This window comes from Macrobrachium nipponense, chromosome 13 (assembly GCF_015104395.2).
Source record: "Macrobrachium nipponense isolate FS-2020 chromosome 13, ASM1510439v2, whole genome shotgun sequence".
Classification (NCBI taxonomy): Eukaryota; Metazoa; Arthropoda; class Malacostraca; order Decapoda; family Palaemonidae; genus Macrobrachium; species Macrobrachium nipponense.
In genome coordinates, this window is record NC_087206.1 from 56329035 (window position 1) to 56343192 (window position 14158).

A 14158-nucleotide genomic window follows, 5' to 3' on the forward strand; every position below is an offset into this window, starting at 1 on the left:
CAGAGGCCAGTGTGAGCATGTTGAGGAAATTGAAAAGTTATTTCCTGATATATAAAGTATATAGGAATGACATGAGCAGTGATGAAGATATCAAGAGATCTGGTACTGTCCAAATGAGAGAAAATAAATGTCACAGTCCTTAGCAATGACCTTGGAATATCTGTCATTATTTCTTAACGCTCTTGACGTCATGTGATTGCTAAATTACATAAATATTAATTCTATTTTTCTTATTCCCATATAGCTGCTCTCTTTACATAGATAATGGAATCAAAAACTCCCTAAACTTGAAACCATTAGAAATCTTAAAAGTGACACCTTGAGATCTTTGTCGTTTTCCTGAACTACGTTTTTAAGTGGTTATGGAGCAGCGTTAAATGTTTCTCTTCTAATCAATTTTGGTTGATGAATTATTTTTTTTATTTTGCATTATGACCCAAAAACAATATTGAAAAGTTGCCCACAGCAACTTTTCTTTCCCAGGTACCAACCAGTGCAACAAGTAAGACAGCTCGTGTTCTCCTCTCCACACAGCCAGAGCCGTTACTTTGTTACTTAATTTGTCATGTTATAGTGCAAGTTTATCGCGGGGTATCCCCCACATCCTGTGAATAATGAAGCATATTTAGGGTTTATATTAACAAACGTAAAGTGGGCAATCCGATTATGTGTGTTTTGTATCAGATTTATTTATATTTTTTATTTGTTGTTCCACCTCACAGACATAGAATTTGAAACGGCCACGCCACATTAGTCCATCGAATTGTCTTGTTAAATGTTTCCTGTGGCTTTCTCGTGTGTAGTTAACTTGTAAATCATGTTTGGGTAAACGTTTTAAGTGTAAATTAGCATATTTTTGTAATAAAATTGTATAAAATTGTAACCCTTACTTCTTCAATCCCTCCACCGGGTTGTAGAGTCTAGTCCTTCAGCTTCAGACCTTGTTATCGCCCAGACCACCGGGCTAGAACCTAGTAAGTAAGCAAAGCGCTAAAAAATTCGCGACATCATCACCCAAATAATGGCTTTAAAACATATATACCATTCTTATCCAGTCTTAGTGAACCTTTCCTTTCAATTCTTTACGTGTTGCAAAAGAGAGGAGAGGACAGGGAACTATACGCACTGTTTAAAATTATAGCTGAGGTTATGGGTTAGTAAGTTTTGAGATAGGATAAAAAGAATGAAGGAAATAGATAAAGACTAGAAACATTAACTTATCTTTCTGCACAGAAGGAACCATATGTTCAGTTTGAACGTCAAAATAAATAAGTTGAAAGAACATTTTATTATATCAATTTTGCATTTGTGTTAGTCCTCAACAATTAAACGTTCGTGCCTGCTCATCACTAACCATTTTCAGAACATCTCCGAAAGCAAGCTCTGAAATGAAGCTCGCTCCATACAAGTGCAGCGAACAGGCATTAGCTAAATTTCACAGTAAATATCGCTAAGTTTTCGAGTTTTACTTAGGTTCTAGCCCGGTGGTCTGGGTGATAACAAGGTCTGAAGGACTAGACTCTATGACCCGGTGCAGGGATTGAGCAAGTAAGGTTTACAATTTTATTACAAAAATATACTAATTTACACTCAAAACATTTACCCACACATTATTTACAAGTTACCTACACACGAGAAAGCCACAGGAAACATTTAACACGACAATTCGATGGACTAATGTGGCACGTGGCCGTTTCAAATTCCATGTCAGTGAGGTGGAACAAATAAAAATATAAATAAATCTGATACAAAACACATAATCGGATTGCCCACTTTACGTTTGTTAATATAACCCCTAAATATGCTTCATTATTCACAGGATGTGGGGGATACCCCGCAATAAACTTCTACTATAACATGATAAATTAAGTGACAAAGTAACGACTCTGGCTTTGTGGAGAAGAGAACACAAGTTGTCCTACCTGTTGCACTGGTTGGTACTTGGGAAAGAATAGTTGCTGTGACCTGTGGGTTGCGTCACCCTCGAGCACAACTTGGTGACGCCATGGCACAACAATTCTAGAACAATTGACGCATTACTTTATTGCGTCTCATCTTTATTCATTAAGTACAAGATTTAGCAATTTGCTTTAAGGTAGATGGTGAACTCTAGTTTTACATCATGCGCTACAATCAAGTTGGCTCGAAGATTTCTGCCTTAGGCTACACTTTTCGCTAAGCGTGCTTCCTTTGTTGTTATCTAATATACATGGTTAATTTTGCATTTCAGTTATCTAAGAAATATAAATCTCATGACAGGTTTATTCAGTTTTCTCCTCCACACAGTTTCGTAAGGATTCGCTACATTTTATATATAGCCATGACAGAAGTGACATAGCCGCCGCACTCATCATTAATTCTTCTTCTTACTCAAATTAACCTGACGTTGCGGCAGGTTTGTCGCTAAACGGGAGATCCGTCCCTTTTTGCGACAGTAAAATTTATTTATCAGAGATTAATTTGAGTGGTGTTATATCAAAATCTAAATTCCTTGTTTCAGGTAAGTAAAATTTGAAAGATTTAGGGAGACTCCACTGCGTTTCCTCGATAAATGAAATTACTAGGTGATCTATATTGTACCTAAAATTTTGTCATGGAAATGATGGCCCTTTAGTCTGAGAAAAATAAATATCAAACATGCTTTACTTAGATTATTTACTATAAGGATAGAGTTCCTAATATCGCATGGAACAGATACCATTTGAATATGAGGACCATGTTTTACGTAAACCTCATCAGATAATGCTGAATCTCCACTTCGTGAACAAATTCTGTAAAGGAATTAACAGTTGTGTCGTAAATGAGAAGAAGTTCGCGTGTGGAAGGGACGAGGCAAATGTTTGTTTTGCCACGAAGTTTAATCTGGAGATGGTTTTAAAACCTTAATTTGACAAATATTCACTTGAAAGATAAAGGTTGTTATGAATAGCAAATCCCGATGGTTTTAACCAACGTCTCATCAAATGGCAAAGAAAGATCCTTCCATATGGTTATCTGAATACACAAGGTCACGATCTCTGAGTGCCAAGTGACAGAAATTACTCAATAAAAATCAATTGCGAAAAATTGGCAAATTTAATCATTTATATAAGATGAAAAATGTTCACAAATATTTAGCATTAGGTATATCAACAATATAATAAAAGTTTTTCTGTTGCAGATTATGTCATGATGGCAGTTAATCATTCACTAAATAATTAGAAAACTGTGCAAAATCAATATGCAAAACCTTTTCATATTCTTGTTTCATAGTGATAACTACAGTGTCCCTTTCGTCATCAACGTTGTCTACTTTCAGTAGAGTCAAGCCTTCCAGTTTCCACTAATTTAGGATGACAAATAGCATCCGTATTTTTCTTAAGGACCTATGTATGACAGGACTGATCAATCGATGTCTGACCCACTGACTATTATGAAACACCCTAATCACTTGAAGCCGACCTCACTGAGGTAGACGACCACCTCGAACGATTTGCTCAACTGGAGTAAAATTCCTTCTCACGGTGGACGAGGATTGGGAATGATATCTTTTTCTCGAGACATTCATTTTTTCCACCTACTTCTTGGAATATTTCACTTTGTCTTCTCTGTCCTTTGCTAGAGAAGATCCAGTACGAATTGCTTTATTGAGCTGAAAATGGAAGGATGAAGAGAAACCATTTTTCACGAAAAGCTACATCATAGTTTGATTTTATCTTTAGATTTTATTATAGGTGCTGCTGCTATTACGTGGACATCATTGCCCTTTGTTTTTTCCGTCATTATTAACGCTATTTACGAAAAACTTCATCATAAGCACTGCTTTTGTAATTCGTGGGAATTTTTAGTTACTGCCCTTTAGTTGTACTTGTAGAGTAATATTAAAGCTTTACTAATGACAACTTAATGTCTTAGAAGCAGGGATTGGCATAAGAAGTTGACTGTTGTTATTAAGATTAATTTTGATTCGAGTCAACGTAATGAGCCGGTGACAAATTTCCAACAACCATCATTAAAAGGGAATGGTTTAAAAAGATTAGGAGCAGACTAGAATTGAAGTCGACCATCCTTCTTCGTCTTTGTAATAATAGTTTCAGTTTTGTATTGATTTTCTTTAATTGGTAGTCTACCAGTAACCTCATTATTTATCAGTGTCAGTTATTTTGTAAAGAAATAAAATTTATATATAAAAACTGAAATTTAAATTTTTCTATCGATAGAGGGTAAGAACCTCCTGTGATCGACATCTATTTTCGTTATTGTTTTATCCTATGTCTTAGAACAACATGACGTAAATTGTGATGGGATCACTCACAATACTTCAAACATTCAATAAGTTAAAAGAAATTTGGCCTCAAATTTACCTGTAAATCATGGGCCATGACCACTTCACGCGGTCGACCCGGGTGATAAATCATGAATTCCATGTCTGGCCGACCTGTCTTAGTGGGTCCTGGTTTAAATTAACCAAGATTGTGCCAGGATGGCTCCTCGACCAAAGTTGGGAAAGTAATTCGACAGGATAAGAGGCCTGTATGGACCACTGGACTCTGGTAAATCGACAGAGGCGAAACACAGCAATAAAGGCTAACATTGCTACACTGCACGTTTAACTGTGATGAAGACATCCCAGTACCACTACTATGAACCTACGAAAAAGTGGCAGATAAAAAGTAACAGGAAAATATTCGCAAAAAAAGTCCAGGAAAAGTTATAGGTGAAATCACTCAAAACACTAACACACACACACACACACACACTCTACTGAGCCCTTTTCTTATATTTTCAAGGATATGCATATATTGTCATTATCGAGAGTATTGTACAGAAATCCTGCTAAATCAATGGGTTTTGCTTAAAAGAATAAAACAGGAGCAGTAAATCTTTGCATAAAGTTACGGGTAACATCATCCTAGACAGGACTGAAGTTAGTCTGGCTGCCTAATTCAGTAAATTTTTTATCAGGTAACTGATTCGAGGTCACATGATTGAAACAGGCCAAGTATGACCAGTGGTTGTCTAATTTGGTCAAAATTTTGATCAAGTGTTTAGTGTGAGGTCAAGTTGTGGTGAACTATACAAGTAACCCTGTCACTCTGTATCGTTAGTTAGTATCCTTAAAGAGGAGAGAGAAAGCCTTCACAACTAATTATTGCCATGGCACTTCTATAAGGACATATTTTTACGTCGTTTACTTTCATTTTTCTATTACTTTTCCTTTACTATCTTTAAACCATATCATCTTTCTAATGCAGAAATTTAGTAATATTTCATTAAGAAAATTTATCAACATGGTCTCAATATATACCACATCTTGACTACCCCTTGGACCATCGACTATGTTTAAGCTAGTTTTCAATTGAAATGACTTTGCTTGTTGAGCAGAGCATTTTGGTAAGAGAGAGCATAAGAGAGGTTATAAAACCAGGAGACAACCGACGATCGGTCTTAGAACATTGCCAGCTACCAAGAAGTTCATCTGGAGACCCCCACGTGTTCATGTACATAGTGCTCTCCCCTGATCAGCAATTCAGAAGAAAACAAGACCACGGACGCCCAGACACAAATATCTTGCCTAGTTGTCAGAGGAAATTTGGAATCCGAGAACGAGAATTTGTAATAAAATGGCGACCTTTGCTAGCATCATGTGAAAACTCATTTTCATTCTTTCCATTCAGAAGCGATTGCTAAACTGGTGTCATGAGAAGAGAAACGAACCTGAGTTTCTTTATTTATTTATTTATTTATTTATTTATTTTTGAGTGCGCGCAAGACAAGGGCTACCAAATCTCCATAACAGGTAATGAATATTTTTTTATTTTTCGTTATATATATTTGATTAGGTATTCCTGTTAGAAGTGAACAAAGTCTCACTGACATTAGAAAAACGATAGGAAGATTCTTAGAATATGTGCATGACGATAGCCTAGAGAGAGAGAGTAGTTAACCTTAGCTTTTTTGCGTGCTATTGCATGGAGCACATAGGTATTTAGAGATTTAGAGATTGCTATAAATACAAAACAAAACCAGTTTCATGATTTGCCAGTGTAACCTGTCAAATCTCGTGTCATAAAGAGATTTCGCTAGTCAAACTTTTGGAGAATCAGCACATTTCATTGTTGTCTAAAGCGTATTCTCCTCTCTCTCCCTCTTCCGCAGTATATCCCGCGTGTTTAGGCAGGATAGGAAGGAATAAAATCCTTGTATAAGGATTGTGTCTAGAGAAGTCCCCGGCTACATATCTCTAATTGAATCTTATCGAATTGTCCCCCTTTTATGAAAAAAATTTAAACAATAACTAATGTTAGCATAAATTCATTCAACTCTTGGGATAGCAACAAAAAAATAAACGGTCAACACTTCCATTCTATATTAAAGAGAAATAATAAGATCAGATTAATAATTTATTGCCTTTCATAAACAACGAGCAGCTACTAGGCAGTGTTTGTTTTTCTCTTCTCGGTTTCTCTCTGTAAGTCCCAGCTGCTGTCTCGTTTATGGTCACGTGCAAGCCCGACCCCCCACCCCCTTCCCCAAACTTCCAACCGTCTTGCCAGACCGTTTGCTACTGCGCACCTGAGTGGATCTCATTCCCAGCCTATTAGGCTACCACTCCCACGTCACCAGCGCGAGATTTCTGTACTGAGTAGAGGACATTTTCAGCCTTTTGGCTGTCATCTCATCTGCTTCTGCACATATGCCAGCCACAGAGATTGTATATCAGCAATGTTCCCGATGTAAATGTTAGAAATGTCTGAATGTATCTGCTTAGAGTATTATCTGCTACAGTAGAGTACCTGATTATCCGGCATTTGCGTTGGAAAACACATAATGTGGCAAAACACATAGTGTGAAAGGGCCCTAATGCAGTCAGTTAAGGCCCTTTCACACTATGCGTTTTGCCAACGCAGTTCGCTGCGTTGCGGTGACGCAGACAGCAGTCGACTTATTCATCTTATGGGGTCGTTCACATCATGCGTGTGCGTGAAGTCGCCGCTGCGTTGCCGCTTAACATGTGCGTGGTACCACCAGGCTTCGGCGTCGACGCGGATGGATGCAATGGCCGGTGGACTATTATGTACAACGGACGTCTCCACATCTTGCGTGTCACACGCACTTATCGGCGTGCTGAAGTACCCTCCAGTGGCCCGGAAAATCCAGGGATAAAGGCGTAATAAATATTTACCCTATGAAAATCATTATCTACTGGGGACTTGTTGAATTTTATACTACATACTATGTATTTTTATTCAACAGATGAAATCTTTATGGCATATACAGGGATTTTATCATGTTTAAAACTGTAAGTTTTGAACATGATAAAATCCCAGTATATGCCATAATGATTTCATCTGTTGAGTACCGGATCCAATAAGAACATATTTTGTAAATGAGATAAAAGTTATAGCTTGCAATACATATTGAATTACCTAATAAATGAAAAGTATATTAGTTTTATTTTATGCTGCATATATTCATCAATATGCTTTCATGGAGTAAGAATGTAATAAACTAAGCTACCGGTTATAGTTGAACTGTTCACTGCAGCTCTCCTTGAATCTTGAAATGTTTTCCCGGGCTTTTTTATACATTGGATGTAAATTATATATAAAAAAAATCTGAAAATGAAAATCTAAGGACTTAAAACCAAATCGCGGGAAACAAAACTTGTCTAAATATGGCAGGGTAGTAGTATACGTCTTGTTAAAATGGAACGTGGCATCGACATAGATCTCACTATATCTATAGTGGAGACGAAGCCAGTCTTATGGGATAATAGACTCGAAGATTACAAAAGTCGGAATTTGACTATATCTGCATGTCATTTTTTGCCTAAAAACCTAACTGTATATAATATCCGCCATAGTAGTTCCTCAAATGATCTTGAGACATACGGAAGTAAAGGAAAAAGTTGTTGCCATACTGTTTTAGATCCTCAAATAACGTGACAAATGCGCCTAATGTCTCTCGCTGCGCATTCAAAGGGTGCACCCAATGGATTCTGCACTGTCTCTCATTTTCCTCCTTATATATGCTCAATAAAAGTACAATGTACCCTCTCTCTTATCCATTGTGGTTGACCGTACGACCCACCACGACTCTGCTTGAACAAGTCTCCCGCCACAGGAGTACTGAACAAGTCGCGATGTCGTTGATTCTGCAGCTGTGTGCAGCAACATTTAGAAATCCACCGCAGCTCTGCGGCGAACGCATCCATCTGCAGCAACAAAACGCATAGTGTGAAAAGGGCCTAAGTGTTACACTTAAAACCCTTTTGTGATCATAATGCTATTTTTATATCTACCACGTCATCCTCGAGCTTCATCGAGAACTTATAGAGTATATAATGTATATATTTATATTTTAAATGTTAATTTTCTTTTTAAGTATATATTTATATTTTATATGTTAAATATTTTCTAAGTATATTTTATATCTGGTCTCATTGAAGTCTCTCTCTCTCTCTCTCCTCTCTCTCTCTCTCTCTCTCTCTCAGTCTGTTTTGTTGTTATTTTCTATTGTTCAGTTCATTTCCTTTTCATTGTGTAGTTTTTGAGTTGAAATAGCTTCATATTTTACTGAAAGTGTAATTGATGTGTGTTTTGGTGCATATTAAGTGCTCTAAGGTTCGTCTGGGTTCTTGTAATGCATTTTTATTGTATTAGTTTTGTGTGGCTGCGAAGGAATCTCATTTCAACAGTTGTTATCAAAGTTCCTAAGGATGCTGTTTTGTTTAATCCATGATGATTCAGAACAGGGGCGAATACTTCTTGCTGCACGGAGCTGACAAGGGGAACTGCAAGCTTTGTTACAGACCGGCCCTTTTGTACCCTACGGCCCCACAACGTTGCGCGTACATTTGCGGCGCAATGTACGGTGCTACTGTCAACCCGTGTCCTGTTTAGGTACCAGCTGTTCTAGGTCATTTCACCGCGAAGATGCCCACGCATCGTTGTCAATTTAGTGGAGCTTCACACATAAGCCGATGCATTTACAAACTGTTTCCATGAATTTTAGTTGTCATAGTAATGCAATAATGATAAAATTGCTCTAATATGTATATAAACTACAAATAGATACGCTAATTTCACTTATTTTCACGGTTTTGTGTAAGTCTCACACACAGTTTGGAGGGTAAATGTGGGCATACGCCGTCGTGATACGTGAATGTGTGACCCCAGCTTTTTAGGATCGTCAATCTTACCCGCATGACTTGGAGAGGATCGAAACCGATTTGGTATCACCCTCCCTCCCTCCCTCGCACACTTTCTCCGCGTTTAATCAACGAATGTCAATTCGCCTGTTAATGCTAGATGTAACTTTTCCCTGCTGAGCTTAAAGATTAATTTCTCTACAGCGTAACAGCATGCAGTATATCTGTACCATTACACAGTACAGTAAAAAAAAAAAAGATATAGCATTAGTAGAAGCAATAGCATTAATACCAATAAACATGATGTAATGACTGCAAGAATATTATGGCATGATGAGCGTTAACTATTTTTAACTAGCTTGCAGTGGAAACAAAATTAAATACTACTCATTAACAGATACAATACCGAAATTTATCATTTCATTAAAAAATTTATTAAATACTTAGATCCAGACGGATGCAACAGCAAATTTATCATTTCAAGGGAAAAAATGAAACCCTTAGATCTAAACAGATGCAACAGCAAAGTTAATCATTTCCATGTTAAATGAAATACTTAGATCTAAACAGGTGCAATAGCATAATTAATCCTTTCATTGAATAAATTAAATGCATAGGTCTAATAGGGGCAGCAGCAAAATGTACTCTTTCATGGAACAATGAATGTTGAGATCTAAACAGATGCACTACAAAATTAAAATAATGTTCAGTCTGCAAAAGATATATACTGACAATTGGCTGATAGACAATTACTCGACAGGACAATTTGCAGAACGATTGAAATCGTTTACTAAACTAACTCATTTTGACTTCATGTTATGTTCACGGTCTCTCCAGCTTTTCTTGAATTAGTATTTTTCTAACACCTTTAGTGTCATGGAGTTTGTTCATCACCCTAACATTTCCAAATGAATTCAGAAGCTTAGGCTTGAACAATCAAGCACTGAGATCACTTTAGAAAAGGCGCTATCAATGGTTGACGTGTCAAGGGGAAACAAAAAAGATATTCGTCTAAAGGAGACTTAAAAAAAGTTCTAGTCAACTATGACAAGGAAGACGGGTTGCAGTTTTTAAGGACCTGTGCACATAATTGTTTGTAAGAGTTTTTAAACTGTGGTTTTAATGTTCTTTTAATACACTTTTTCTCATTTTTGCCAGCTTTTATTAATACTCCTCGATGAAAAATGTTATCCCTGCAAAGTATCCTTTTGATCAAGTGTCTGCCAATTGTTCTGTCGACTAAATTGTCTATCGCTAATTGTCCGCACACGGAAATAACAGAAATGTTTTAACTTACACACGTTCAGTCTAGATTCAAACTAAAGGAGGCTTATGAAGACTACCGCCTGGTAGAATCATATACTACAGGCAGCCTATTTCCTATCTCGAGATCTTGTTTCCTGTTCCGGGAGACGCTACGTCATCTTGATGCCACATGCGTCGTCGTCAGTCTTTCCGTCTTCTTCTTTTTCTTGTGGTTAAATGTCCTTCAAGTTCACAAGCGACTGCCTTGTTTTTATATGTCAACATTCATTCATTGAATCTTTAGTGTTGTGTTTGTTTGCTGTTTCTTTTTTTTCACTGGCTCCAATCTTCTTTCTTTAACTATGCATGCATTTCCATATAATGGCATTAGTTCTCTTGATCGATTCATCAAACGAGCTTCTCTCCTTCGTTAAATATTCTACCATATATTTTTACTGCTTTAATGATTGATTTCACAGGCGCCAAGCTTCTCTGCTTCATTCACTCATTTTTCCGTTTATCTTACTTAAAAACCATTATCATTTCGTCTATTTGACAAGTCTTGTCTCTTTTCTTTACCTATTAAATTGATTTAACTTGTGATTCCGCAGCCATCAGTCTTCTCTCGATGGATTTCTATTCACAGCTTTAATTTTCTTAGCCTTTTCATTCATGATCTCTGTTCCTCGTCGGGAGTTCGTTGGCAGGATCTTAAGTTCCTCTGCTCACCTTCACGAAAGGAAAGCAGAGTAGAACTCAATCTCCCTTAGGCACCACTTTCCCGCCTTCGGTGGGAGGAGAAGAGCTTTGAGGTCTTTTGGTATCGGTTTTATATTGCTTATTCAGTTTGCCTTTTATTACATAATAATAATCGCTAAATTAATTCTTATATTTACAGGGAATTCTAAAAACTTGCAATTATCTATATTTCCGAAAACTATACTTTTTAAATGTCGCTCAACAATTGGAACTTCTGTTTAAGAATCACAAGTAGAAATACATTAATTAAGAAATATAAGGATCTCCCATATCTTTACACCTCGCCACATCAATATTTAAAAAGTCCCAGCTAATACTGAACAAATAGAGAATTTCTGTTACGAATAAAGACTGAAAACTAAATCTGGACAAAAAAAAAAAAGAATAATCACTTCAGTTGAATTTCCCCCACTGGCTCTTGAAATCACATCATGATCAACGCCTTGTGGTAATGACTAGCAGATGCGCATGCGCCGAGACACACCAAGTCGTGGCACTGGCAGTGCCGCTTCGTTGGGATAACCCAAGGACGAGGGGCATGGGCACCAAGTCGGTAGACGTAATTCTGTGGCTGTTGATGCTCGAGGTTATGACATCCTGTGCGCCATCATATCCGGTGTCGATCACCAGCATTCCTCTGTGCCCACAAAGGCAGGGGTGCCAAGTACTCCTAGCCTCGCCCTAAAAGCTCTCCTTGACATTATTACACTGAAGTCGTGACTTGGACTGCTATAGGTCTTGCCGTTGAGGACATCAATTTTAGTGCTGCATTGCTTCTCTCGAACCCATCAATTTCTTTTGTACTTCAATTAACCGTTTATATCTTATGTAATTCGTATTCGTTATCCTTTTCTAATACAAAATATCTTTTCTGCTATCGTATTTACAACAAAAGGCACCACCTGAAATAAATATGCAAAATAAAATTTAAGAAAGCAGCAAGAAAACTTTTTCCGCAAAAACACAGCTCGGCACTATTATTATAAATATTGTCGTTACAGTACATCAGTAGGAAGAACGCACATATGGCACTTTGATCACTAACGATTTAAAAATAAATACGGATGCTGACTGACATCCTCCACCTCCAGCACCTCAACTACAACTGGCCAGGCGACTGACTTAAATCTTTCGACTGAGTGTGAGTCTGAGTCTGACTGAACAGTGAACAACAACAAGTGAATAGAAGAGCTCCCGTCCCGCAGTCGCTCTACGTTGTCAGTCGACGTATTCTTTTCTATGGCTGCTCCTTCGGAGAAAAACTGCCTTCAGCTTCAAACCAAAATGTTTTATTTTGAAATACGAGTTATATGATGTACGTACATTATTTTCCATGACTTACCGCTTTCACTTTTTCAAAATATTATGTAAAATTATTTAATTCAATCATGCCTGACATTTGTTGATGACCGCAGCGCTTCAACTGGGCGTGCCAAAATAAAATGCCGTTTGGCCCGTGAGGGCGGTGTTGCTTACACAAAACTTCTTTAGATTCAGTGACGTCACGAGAGGACATGAACACGCCCATTCGCCCTCACGTGATGGAATCAGGCCCGCTATCCAGCTAGAAAGTACACACTCACGTTAGATAAAATTAAAGTATTTGTTTTCCCAGATAAACATCAACATATACATGTAAACCTGAACACTGGGAATGGCGCCCACATCCTTACTCTTGGTTCTAGTGCTGTGGAATGCTGCATGGAACGGTCTCCACACTTGAGCGTATTTATTTAAGCGTATTTATGGTTGATGTCATCATGCAGTACCAGGATTTCCACTAATCTAATAATATACCTGGTAAGCCTCCCACTCCCATGTCTCTCTCCCAATCTGTGTGTGTGAGAGAGAGAGAGAGAGAGAGCAAGATTTCCCAACATTCATTCATATTGTGATCGAAATCCTACTGAAGAATTTTATAACTCCTGACAAACTATCCGTAGGTTCCCCGACTGTTTCAAGGAAGGAGACGGTTCTTCACAAGACCGATTGTATTTAGGAGTGAAGCATTTTCTCGAATTTTTGTGGATCTTAGCACGGTGGGTGGGATGACCGATTTGTCTTTTATCCTGGGTAATATATATATATATATATATATATATATATATATATATATATATATATATATATATTACCCAGGATAAAAGACAAATCGGTCATCCCACCCACCGTGCTAAGATCCACAAAAATTCGAGAAAATGCTTCACTCCTAAATACAATCGGTCATGTGAAGAACCGATATATATATATATATATATATATATATATATATATATATATATATATATATATATATATATATATATATATATATATATATTATACCCTAGCTCCCACTGACTCTTCTTTAGATCATTCACTTTTGATCTGTTAAACGGTGGGGTTGTTACTTAGCACGACTCCTGAACGGTTTACTAAGTCAGTCATGGGCCTATTTGCACTTTCACTATAAACAATTTATTGATTTACTCACTTCAGTGTTTAAGTGGCTAATGCCTTATTTTCACCAGCATTCCATTCCATTGTGGTTTTTCTTCGTTCTTTGGCTGGTCCTCTGAAGCTACTGGGGAAGAAGGTATGTTATTATTTTTATTTATTTATTTTTTCCTACAGTCCGTCCGATGCGATTCAGTACTCCAATAATTTTATCCCACAGACCCAAACTCATGTTTCATTGAGTTCGTAGATGAAGCAAGGCTATTATTTCCCTCAGATTTCATCTTGCATAAATCTAATTTTGCATAAATCAGTATCTATCAAACGAGGATAATTTGTGACTATTTTTTCCTTTTGCAGAAGGGAATTTTGCGATATGGAAATCTTGTGCCCAGTGTCAGTCTGCATGGCAGGACCAAGAGGTCAGAAACATGATCGAATCGTCTGGATGGCCATCCATGACTAGAGAATGGAGTTCGCTTTCATTCAACAACCTATCAGCTGCCCAAGGACCAAATGACATCGTTAACGGCTCAAGGTTTACTCAGTATAAAATAAGCATTAGAGATTCGTCAATCCTTTGAT

The 14158-nt window shown here is 37.4% G+C and overlaps 1 protein-coding gene across 7 annotated transcripts in view; it reads right to left on the bottom strand.

Annotated features, from left to right (window-relative positions):
* LOC135225795 (uncharacterized) overlaps positions 1-12342 on the bottom strand; it is a 46685-nt gene extending 34343 nt beyond the window's left edge. For 3 of the 7 annotated variants that reach the window (XR_010317089.1, XM_064265280.1, XM_064265281.1), the window contains exons 1-2: positions 12183-12330; positions 10431-12039 (exon numbers count right to left, since the gene is read on the bottom strand). The gene's annotated coding sequence lies outside the window, so the exon portion shown is untranslated. Of the gene's footprint in view, positions 1-10430; positions 12040-12160 lie in introns of all 7 variants that reach the window. The other 4 variants (XM_064265284.1, XM_064265283.1, XM_064265282.1 and 1 more) reach the window with 4 other exon arrangements.
* Between the last annotated feature and the right edge of the window lie 1816 nt (positions 12343-14158).